At 51.7% G+C, this 12115-nt stretch overlaps 1 non-coding gene across 1 annotated transcript; it reads right to left on the reverse strand.

Moving 5' to 3' along the window:
* Window positions 1–2498: 2498 nt before the first annotated feature.
* On the reverse strand, window positions 2499–4391 carry LOC116417866. Its single transcript, XR_004228101.1, has one exon. It is a non-coding gene; the product is annotated as a small subunit ribosomal RNA (ribosomal RNA).
* Window positions 4392–12115: the final 7724 nt, after the last annotated feature.

The following is a 12115-nucleotide window of genomic DNA, read 5'->3' on the forward strand; positions in this document are numbered from 1 at the left end:
CTTGCTCAATGGACTGCTTCAGCTCCTCTAGTTTGGACATCTGCTGCTTCTCGCTCTCTTGCCATCCAGATTGTTTTTCACTCAATTCGGCAATTGCTTTCTGCACTTTCTCTCCTACTGATTTGACAGCATATTGTACTCTTTGAAGGTGTTGCTCTCGCTCTCTTTGTACGATTTTCTTCGTTGTCTCTCTCAGTACCCTCTTGAATGAGCTTACTAATCCAGCTTCTTTAGTCATTGTCCTAATGTGGTACATTACCAAGTCCATGCCCTTGGTTAGACCGGTCACTGCCTTTGTTATGCCCGCTTGGGATTCCTTACTGAGTCTCGAAGTATCAACCGTTTCCAAGAAGTAGAGGTGACCTCTGATCTCGCTCTCCAGCTCCTTTGCCTTGATAATGTCAATAGGAGGTGAGAACAATTCCTCAGTCACGCTTATGTCCTCGTCATGACCCTCGGAGAACACGCTGCTTCCTCTTGCTGGCGTCTTGGGGATAACAGGTCCCGATTTTGCTGGTGTCTGTAAGGGCTAGCTTCTAGGGGGGTCATTTTTCCTCTCCTGGCTGTTTTTTACATTCAGTTGTTTCTTGACAGTTTCCTTTAGTGTTGATCTCCGATTAGTTTTGGAGTCCTCACCGCCTGCTTTCTTTGGTCGTGTCCCCATCGCGTCGACAGGAGCAGGGTGTCACGGTGGAGGTTATGTTGCGCAGGTCGTCAGTACAGCCACTTCACCTGCTGGACCAACTAACAAAAGGCCACGGAGATAACTTACCGAACGTTCACGGCTTACCCTACAGTCGATAAGAGAGTAGACTGTTTGACCGACCGTGTTCACACTGTAGTTCTGTATTTCCTTACCAGATGGCCACGCACTTTTTGAGGTTATGTTAGTTTATGCACTCACTTTTTCCGACGATAGCTTGGAATATTTTCCAGATGACACTCTGCTATTGGTTTCCACTTACGCGCGGGTTTTTACCGCACATTTCTATATATAATGTTCCACAGGTTCACTTATGGTTGGTTCAGCGTCTCTCGAGTAAGGTGCAGCCATGTGGCGTGTGGTCGATTTAGAGGTTAGTTTCACATTTTCTTCTATTACCACGTCCACTTAGAATATATAACAACAATTATTATTACCAGACATGCAGGATCACTCACTTCACTAGTTATGCACTTTCTGGGCCACTCCGGCACTCTTAAGCCACTATTTAGTCACTTTTACACAGAGCCATTGTGCGATCCAACCGCTCCCCTTAAGAGAGTCATAGTTACTCCCGCTGTTTACCCGCGCTTGCTTGAATTTCTTCACGTTGACATTAGACTCCTTGGTCCGTGTTTCAAGACGGGTCCTGAAAGTACCCAAAGCAGTAGCGTCGCCGACCGGTAAATCCGTTCGAATGTAAGAGCTAGTCCGAGGACATCGTCGACTAACGGCCACGCCAAGCGCCCGGCAACGGCACTAGGTCCGTTAATCCGAGCGAGACGAGCCTGCCGACGAGCCAGAACGCACTTAATGCGGCCCAATACCGTTTTATTGCGATCTATACCGCCGGGCAGCCGGCCGGGCAACCGGTGGTCTGCCGCGTGCACGCGTAAACGCGACGCGACAGTCGACCAACCGGGCCGTAGGCCGGCACCGAACGGGTCGCGACGTCCTACTAGAGGAGAAGTGCACGCCGACGATGTCGGACATACCGCAGCGGACGCATGACACGGAACCGAGGTCCCGGCCATCGCGATCCACACGGAAGCCAACATCGCTGACGATGAATCTCCCCATTCAATCTTTTGGGTTTCTCAGGTTTACCCCTGAACGGTTTCACGTAATCTTGAACTCTCTCCCGAACTACACAGGGGGTGACGAAACTCGAGGCTCCGTCGGCCTTACTCGCACGCAAGCGCGCGAGTTCGGCGTTGCGCCGGAGCGACGCGGTGCTTCGACTAAACGGGCGAAAATTCATTTAAAAACCTAGCCCCTCCCGCGAAAAGCGGGAGGTATCAAAGGTTGCCAACTGCGAAGCTCCGCGCCGGAGAACTGCTGACACCGCTTTTATAAAAGCTTGCGCGCGCGGTGTGATGTGTGTCTCTCTATTAATTTTCGTTCGATTCTCCCCGTTTATAATTTTATCTATCTCTCACACAAGTTTTTCTTTCACGTCTTTCGTACGCGTGTTTGCAATTGATTGTCCATCGCCCGTAACTAAACAGCTTAAAGAGATGCTCCAGCACGCGTCTGCCAGTGCATCCCGATGCGACAATCCACGCGACGACGGCTACGGCCTGAAGGGCCGCCTGCCGGCGCTACTTATTTCTCCTGAGTGAGAAAGAAAGATAAACAAAGCAGAGAAAGAGAAACCACCTTGCGGCACTTTTACGCAGCACAACTGCTCTCGGCAAAAAATACGCTTTCGAACAAAATTTACATGTATCTTAAAATAAAAATACATGTTTTTGTGTGTTTGTGTCAATACGTTGCGTGTTTCAAGCGCTAACGTTAATGATCCTTCCGCAGGTTCACCTACGGAAACCTTGTTACGACTTTTACTTCCTCTAAATGATCAAGTTTGGTCATCTTCCCGGCACAATCGGCAACGTAAAATTACATTGCCGCGCACCAGTCCGAAGACCTCACTAAATCATTCAATCGGTAGTAGCGACGGGCGGTGTGTACAAAGGGCAGGGACGTAATCAACGCGAGCTTATGACTCGCGCTTACTGGGAATTCCTCGTTCATGGGGAATAATTGCAAGCCCCAATCCCTAGCACGAAGGAGGTTCAGCGGGTTACCCGGGCCTTTCGGTCAGGGAGGACACGCTGATTCCTTCAGTGTAGCGCGCGTGCGGCCCAGAACATCTAAGGGCATCACAGACCTGTTATTGCTCAATCTCGTGCGGCTAGACGCCGCCTGTCCCTCTAAGAAGATTTGTTTGTACGTCGGTAGTAAAAACCACCCGACCGAAGCCGGGGGCCTTCGAGATACCAGAAGGTACACGCCTATTTAGCAGGCTAGAGTCTCGTTCGTTATCGGAATTAACCAGACAAATCGCTCCACCAACTAAGAACGGCCATGCACCACCACCCACCGAATCAAGAAAGAGCTATCAATCTGTCAATCCTTCCGGTGTCCGGGCCTGGTCAGGTTTCCCGTGTTGAGTCAAATTAAGCCGCAGGCTCCACTCCTGGTGGTGCCCTTACGTCAATTCCTTTAAGTTTCAGCTTTGCAACCATACTTCCCCCGGAAGCTGCCCGCCGAGTCATCGGAGGAACTTCGGCGGATCGCTAGCTGGCATCGTTTATGGTTAGAACTAGGGCGGTATCTGATCGCCTTCGAACCTCTAACTTTCGTTCTTGATTAATGAAAACATTTTTGGCAAATGCTTTCGCTTCTGTCCGTCTTGCGACGATCCAAGAATTTCACCTCTAACGTCGCAATACGAATGCCCCCATCTGTCCCTATTAATCATTACCTCGGGGTTCCGAAAACCAACAAAATAGAACCGAGGTCCTATTCCATTATTCCATGCACACAGTATTCAGGCGAACATAGCCTGCTTTGAGCACTCTAATTTGTTCAAAGTAAACGTACCGGCCCACCTCGACACTCGGTAAAGAGCACCGCGATGGGTTATTAGCTGGACCGCCCTTACGGGCTAAGTCCACCGGTAGGACGTCCCACAATCATGTCAGTTAAACATCGCGAGCGATGAACCGACAGCGTGGCACACAGATTCAACTACGAGCTTTTTAACCGCAACAACTTTAATATACGCTATTGGAGCTGGAATTACCGCGGCTGCTGGCACCAGACTTGCCCTCCAATGGATCCTCGTTAAAGGATTTAAAGTGTACTCATTCCGATTACGGGGCCTCGGATGAGTCCCGTATCGTTATTTTTCGTCACTACCTCCCCGTGCCGGGAGTGGGTAATTTGCGCGCCTGCTGCCTTCCTTGGTTGTGGTAGCCGTTTCTCAGGCTCCCTCTCCGGAATCGAACCCTGATTCCCCGTTACCCGTTACAACCATGGTAGGCGCAGAACCTACCATCGACAGTTGATAAGGCAGACATTTGAAAGATGCGTCGCCGGTGCGAGACCGTGCGATCAGCACAAAGTTATTCAGAGTCACCAAGGTAAACGGTGGACGAGCGAACCCGCCACCGATTGGTTTTGATCTAATAAAAGCGTTCCTTCCATCTCTGGTCGGAACTATGGTTTGCATGTATTAGCTCTAGAATTACCACATTTATCCAAGTAAATGTGGGTACGATCTAAGGAACCATAACTGATTTAATGAGCCATTCGCGGTTTCACCTTAATTCGGCATGCACTGAGACATGCATAGCTTAATCTTTGAGACAAGCATATGACTACTGGCAGGATCAACCAGGGAGCTTCGTCGTAACAACGCAACAAAGTTATGACTCGCGCGTGTGACACGAGCGACTCACGCACGCGGTCGTGTCGAACGCCGATCAACGCTAAGGAAGACCGACGACACACTCCGTTTACGATCAAGTCGTCGAGCACACAAAGTATCGCGTGTAGACCAACCCGCACGAACGAGAGGCACACACGCGACACTTTGGGCACATTTTCGAATTCAAAATCACCTCGCAAGCACCTAAGCGCGCGCGAGTCACGGTACGCTACGTCTGCCCGTAATGAATTAACGTAGCGAGATCGCGGGTATTATCGTTCTAGTTCAAACAGTCTCTCTTGTAAAAAGAAGAGTCACACCCGACGTTAGACATTAGTCAAGTCGTCGTAGTCAGCGAAATAAATTCGCCTTGCGTGAAATAACGCATACAGTATTCTCGCTCGGAATGGAGTGAGTCGATGCTCGGTAGTTATCGTAATCTCAAGTAAGAGAAACGATCTGTTAACGCCTAGGGCGCGCACCGCTTAAAGGGCCATTCGGTCAAAGACACCGACCCGCGGTAATGCTGTCAATAACAATATTTCGTATAAAGGCTCGATGTCCGTAGACGCTCGAGCCTTTCTTACATATACCGAATCGCCCGCTGGGGCATCGGCGCCGTATGGACTTAAGCACGTCGGCTTATGGGAGAAAACCCGTAAAACTCGTGCCCTGCCTTCCCGGGACTGCAATACTTAAACATCTGACAGAAGTGAACACAGACAAGAGTAATGTGCGAGCGCCGATGAGAAATGTGCGAGCGTCAATGAGTAATGTGCGAGCACGAATGAGTGATGTGCGAGCACGAATGAGTGATGTGCGAGCACGAATGAGTGATGTGCGAGCACGAATGAGTGATGTGCGAGCACGAATGAGTGATGTGCGAGCACGAATTAGTGATGTGCGAGCACGAATGATTGATCTGCGAGCACGAATCAGAGATGTGGGGGGTATACCGAGACTACCGAAATCTCAGGGTTCACCCAACTGCCCTGGCAGAAATGCCACCCGCCCGGGGCTCTTCCGTTCGTAAGATGGTAGATAGGGACATTAATCCAGTTGTTTAACGTGCGGGCTATGCACTAGGCTTCCCCACACGGCCCCCCATGGGGCGCGGGGCCGAGATACGCTCGGCCAACGCGTCGCGGCTCCACCTTGAGCATGGTTTAAGCAGGAATGCACAAGGCATTTCACCCAAACCGCACTCTTAGCTTCACCGCGACTACCGATTCTCCCCTTGGCTGGCAAGGCCGCAGGGAACCCTCGGTGGGGGCCGGGACCCATCAAATCCCTAACGACTAAGCAGGCCGCTCCCCGAGTTGAGACCGCAACTCACACGTCGAGGCCAGAGAAGAGTTCCAGACTCCGATGGTGCAGAGCACCCAAGGAGCCTTTCACTCAACCCCGACCTCTAGCCCGGAGCGATATGGGCTGTAACCACTGCCACCACGAGTCCAAACCCAGTGACCGGGACGGGGCGGACGTAGTCCCCCCCGCGGGCCTCCCGGCCGCCCGTGGTACCGTTTAGCCTCTGGTATGAGGGCCGGTAGGGGTCTTGCCACCTCGGCACCGGCAGGCCAGCTCGGGTTGGTGGGTACGCCAGGCCCATAGGTTGCCCCCCCCTGCGATAAATTAACAATCATCTTTTCAAACATAACAACTATAACAGTAAACAACATAATATAACAACACAACGAACAGTAAGTAATATAACAAAGAACTTTAACAACAATCAGATGCAATCATTCATCGCGTACACATACAAGCTTCATTCACATCGTCTTCGTTTCTGTTTTCTTTATTCATCGCTTCTTCGTCCAACCTCGCCTTCACTGAATCTCTCATCCTGTACGCACGTTCAATAAACTCACACAGACAATCATACTTAATTTTATCTTTCAAAACCCCACTCACATCCCATTTATTCCCATCCCAAACAATACCCATACTATCTATATTTCTAAATCCAGCATACATATCACATTCACACAACACATGCACCCAATCCTCTCTCACAGCTCCACACATACATTCGGGAGTCTCGTGTGGAGGAACGCATTGAGACTCCCGTGCCCAGTCAATATATAACAGACTCTCAGGCCAGGATCGAGGTAATCTCTCCTGGCCGAGAGCCGCACATCTTTAATCCATTCATACGTAACTCGTCCATTTACACTTGCATCCCATCTCCTCTGTCATTCCTCATAAGCCGCATCTTCAACTCTCTTCTTTCTCGCAAAAACATCCATACCTTCCAATTCATCATTCGTAACTAAGTCATTCTCATTCATACTTAAACCCTTACGCACTTTATAATATGCACTCTGTTTCAAGCATTCCAGGTCCCACGGAAGCGACCCCGCAATCGCTTGCATCGCCTCCGTGGAGACCGTCTTGCACACCCTCACACTTGCATACAACACACACCTCTGACATTTGTTTAATTCCTCACGCACCTTCTTCTTCCGTAACTCACCACTCCACACATTCGCTCCATACATAACAATCGGCACAATCATTCCAGTTACATACACTTTCACAGCCCTCGTTTTCATTCCCCAGTCTTTCCTCATCACTCTCCTCATCGAACCTATCTCGTTCCACACACATTCTCTCAGCCCATCCACATGTACCTGAAAATTCATACCCACACTCATGTTCACACCCAAATACTTCACGTCATTTACAAATCTCAACACACCTACCTCTCGTTGATCCACATGTACCCGTATCACTCTCTGCATCATATTCAGTCCACCTTTCAGCATCATACATACCGTTTTCTTTTCAGGCCCTTCACACCAGACCTACTACCCCATTTATACACTACACTCATCGCTTCACTCATTCTACTCTCAATCATAGCCCTTACATTCCCCTCAATCAACACGAACAAATCATCCGCATATGCGACCACTCTTATATTCATTCCTTCTAACTCATTCAGCAACTCATTCATACACAAGTTCCACAGGGATGGTCCTGAGATCGACCCCTGTGGACAACCTCTGCTTACGTTCTTCCAAATAACATTCATTCCATTACACATATACACCCTCCTGATCCTAAAATAATTTCTCCATAACTTCATTTCTGCTTCTGTACACCCGTACACTACCAGATTCTCCAAGATCACACGCCACAACAAATAGTCAAACGCACCTTTGAAATCTACAAACACTCCTGCAACATATTTAGATTCACTCACTGAAACACACTCTTTCACTCGTTCCCATGCATCCTCTGTACACTTATTCTTAACAAATCCAAACTGACATTCATTCCATTTTCCATGCATACGCGCCATCATTCTCGCAACAAGCATCCTCTCTAGGACCTTACCCAGGCCACTTAGCAGACTTATAGGTCTGTATGGCCTGGGTTCGGTCCTATCCTTTCCTGACCCTTTTAACAATACAACCACTCTGGCCTCCTTCCACTGTTGTGGAAAGAGGCCCTCACTCAAACATCCATTAAATACACATTTCACAAATTCAGGAATCACTCTACACACGCATCTAATCATTTCATTTGTAACACCATCCATACCTGGCGCCTTTCTTACACTCATCAACCTCACCGCACTCATAAACTCATTCATACTAAATTCATTTTCGTCAAACTCATCCACGACCCTTTCATTTCCTCCCCCTACCTCGACAGGTATCCCGTCATCGGGGGGGAAAAATTCATTCAACAGTACATTCACACTTTCACTCCAATCTTTAGTCCATCCATCACCAACTTTCAAAGCACTCAGGGACTCATTCTTCCTTTTACCCGTGCACACACTAATCACCTTCCACACGTCATCCCTACTCTTATTTCCCACAAACTACCTCCAATTTTTCTCTTTCGCTTCATTCATCATTTCTTTTTACTCACTTACACTTGTCTTCCACTCAGTCCATTTTTCTCTCACATTCGCACCCTCGCTTCTTTTCTCCTTCTGATATTTCTTCTTTTTCTTCGCTACTACCCGTTTTTTCCCCTTTAACTCCTCATTCCACCATACTAATCCCTTCCTTATCAATCCTTTTTTAAGCCTAATCATGCATTCATCATTCGCTTGCTCCATCCATTCGTACAACATGTTTATTCTATCCTCCACAGAGAGACTACGGAAATTTTCAATTCCACAGTCCTCCGCGGAGGACAGAACCATTCCCCCATACAAGCCCCAGTTACACATCCTTGCATTCCATCTTTTACACACATTATCATTCATTTCTGTCCCTCCATCCACCGCCCGCATTCTAATAAGAATCGGGTTGTGGTCGGAGATTCCCCATTCACTTTTAACCATCCAGTCACATTGATACTGCCCTCCCTTGAGGAGAGTGACATCGATGTTACTCTCTCCTCGGGCTCCACTAAATGTGAAGTCCTGGGAGGGCACATTCAAGACGTCCACTCTCGCATTCATCACCCACTCTTCTAATATCTCACCTCTTTTCATACTATTCCACGCCCGACTCATGGCCTTGCTATGCCATAAGCCGGACGTGGCATTCGCATCAATCTACCCAAATACTCTACACATACATTCATATCTCCACTCGGTCGACAATACAGCGATACAACATACATTTCACACACACTATTTTTAAAACATACACACACCGCATCATCAAACTTACACTCTGCTACTAGCATACACTCACACTCACTATCGGGAACAATTACACATGCTAATCCAGATACACTTTAAAACAGACGCATCCATGAGGGCAAGCCACACACACGATCATTCCGAACATACGGCTCCTGGAGGAGACCCAATTGGATCCCCTCCCGGAGCAACCATTCACCCAAATCATACATCACACCACTCGATTTCTGGCAATTATACTGTACAACATTTACAACGGGACACACACTTACATTCGCATCATTATTATCTACATTTGTACTAGCCATTTACACGTTTTCTCAATGCATTCAGCCGCCAGACAAGATCAGGACACTCAGACCAGAAGGCTGAGTGATCCGCAGGTCTGCCCCTGCGCTTGCAGTTGACGCAGACCTCGGGGCACCGACACTCCCGGGCCTGATGTCCCACCACACCACATCGGTAACACACTTTCCCATTCTTTTAGAGATTGGGTCTCCTCTTCTGCACTCCGATTGGAGATAAGGCAGGGAAAGAGAACAGACAGGGTTAAGTCAATGAAGTACACTCGGGTTAAATAATAAAGACTTATATTGTAAACACTCGATTGGATGATGATGTACAAGACTAGGTGAATTGGGTCTGTTCAGCTCGGCGGCCCAGCCGAGACTCCTGATCGCGTCTAAACTGATAAGCTCCCTCGCGCTCGCCACGTCGTGGTGATCCGCCAGGCGGCGCGCAGGTCCGATGGTGGCAGGAGGGGACCGCCACAGCTACTCCCCCACCAGTGACAAGGGCGGAATGCCCGAGGAACGATAGAAGATGGTGCCTGTTGAGGGTGAAGTCCTGCCTGGATGAGGGGGGGCTGCAGCTGGTGGACGCAACGTCTGAGGCGTTGAAGCTGAGGGCTGCAGAGCCCGAAGGAGCGGCTGGTCTGCGGTGACGGGATGCCGTTGAGTCGAAGTCGCCAGGTCCTGATAGGCTGGTTAGACGGAGACCCGGGAATGCGTCCGCAGAAGGCCTGAAACCGATGTCAAAAGGAAAAGGTTGGCTGCTTGGACTAGCATGGAGCGGCCTCGTTCTGGGGGTTCCTGAGCAGCGTCCAAGGTGGTCGTTGGAAAGCCCGCGTGGTGAGACGGTCACCTGGGGAGCCTTCGAAGTTGTCGATGTTGGCGGCGACCCGGAGGCCTGGGTCGTCGGAGTTGAAGGGCGTCCGTCGCTGACCGACTCCGGTTGCCGAGATGCACCAGGGCATCGGCGCCGTGGATGAGGTTGAGGCGGGACGGCGTGCTCTGCGTGGCCTCGCTGTGACTCTCCAGGAGTGCCAGCACCGGTTGGGATGAATGACGGGCCGGGGCGGGCGTGGACGAGCGTCCTCGTCGTTGCCAGCCCCTGCGCATAGTCGAGCGCATGGCCTGGTGGATGCTGGTAGCCTGTGGAGAGCATCGAAGCGATGACCTCGAGCATGATGGTCTGCTGCTGATGTTGATGATGATGGAATGTGACGGCTGCCTGTGTGTTGTGCGGGTAGCGGAGCGATGAGCTCGTCGCTGGCCGTTGAAGCCGTCGACTGAGTGGTGTTGCTGGGCCGGTGATGGGCTGGGCTGTATGCCGACTGTTTAGGCCACGGGAGTGCGGCTGCTTGCTGGACGGAGCGCGGCGCGAGACGCGTGAAGTGCCGTGATCTGGCGATCGTCGAAGATCGGCGACAGCGGGGCGCGCGCGACGTGCTGCTGCTTACTCGCGAAATGTCGCGATGCTGTTTTCGGCTACGAATGGCCGTTTCTCGGAAGCGTGCGGCGTGCCGCTGTTTTGAAATAGCGCGTTGGTGTTTACGGCCGAAATTGGCCGTTTCTTGGAAGCGCGCGTCGTGCGTTGGCTCGATTCGTGGTAGAGAGTGTCGCACGAGAGAGCGCAAGAAAGATGCAGCCCGCGACCGGTGGCACTCGCGACGGCGAGGATGTACCACGCACCAGGCCTCGGCGAGCGAGTGCGAAGAGATGGGCGATGCCTCGTGGCTCGCGCGCGCGTGCAGAGACCGAAGAGAAAAGCAACTCGTGTCTCACGCGTGGATGATGATCGCGTTGAGGAGCTGGTGTCGTGGCTGCGGGTCTGCTGATGGAGATGCGAGATGCGCGTCGATGAGATGGCGGAGCGACGTGATGCCGCTCGGCGAGATGGCCGACTGACTGCTCGCGGTAGCGGTTGGCGAGAGCGCGGTACGCGTGACGTGGCGCACGACCCCAAAATGACCGTTTTCTGCGCGAAAAGGGCAGCGAGCACGATGCGAGAGACGCGGCGTTTTGCTGTTGCTGATGAGACGTCGGCGCGCTGGCGATGATGGCCGGGCGCTGCCGACGGTGACGTTGTTGCTGCCGGGTGCGCGAACGCGCGGTGTGAGGCTCGGCGCGAGGCTGAAAATGGCCGACTGGGCGCGAGATCGAGAGAGATAGCGAGACGGACGAGCTCGGAGCGCGACGTGGCGCGCAAAATGGCTGCCTTACGCGACGCGACGGCGTTCCCGGCGCCGAGTTACAGGCTTCGCGAGGATGCGATGGAGAGAGCGACTCGATCCTCGCGAAGGGATCCGCCTGACTAAAGAAGATGGCTGCGAGGCGCCGGGGGCGGCGATGAAGAGCGCGGCGTCGGTGGCTCGGTACGCCGATGGCCGATGATGAGGCGCTGTTGGTGATGCTGCTGATGATGGGCCTCGTGGAGCGTCTTCGCGTTGGTGACTGGGCGAGGCTTCCTCGGTGGCTGTTGTCCGCGTGACGCCAAGGCGATGATGGCTAGCGCGGTGTCCGTGCGCTGATGATGCTTGGCGCGGCGTCCGTGCACTGGTGATGCTAGCGCGGCGTCCGGTCCGTGTGCTGGTGTTGAATGGCGCGGCGTCCGAGCGCTGGTGTTGGATGGAGCGGCGTCCGTGCGCTGGTGCTGGATGGAGCAGCGTCCGTGCGCTGATGCAGTTCTCGTGGCTGTATATGGGCCAGAGAATGTTGTCCTCAGCGGCTGTGCGTGGGCCGCAGAGGGATTAAAAGCGTCGGCGCGGGCTAAGAATGGCCGACGCGAGACGTTGATTTCTCGG

The sequence above is a fragment of the Nasonia vitripennis genome, chromosome 5 (genome assembly GCF_009193385.2).
Source record: "Nasonia vitripennis strain AsymCx chromosome 5, Nvit_psr_1.1, whole genome shotgun sequence".
Taxonomy (NCBI): domain Eukaryota; kingdom Metazoa; phylum Arthropoda; class Insecta; order Hymenoptera; family Pteromalidae; genus Nasonia; species Nasonia vitripennis.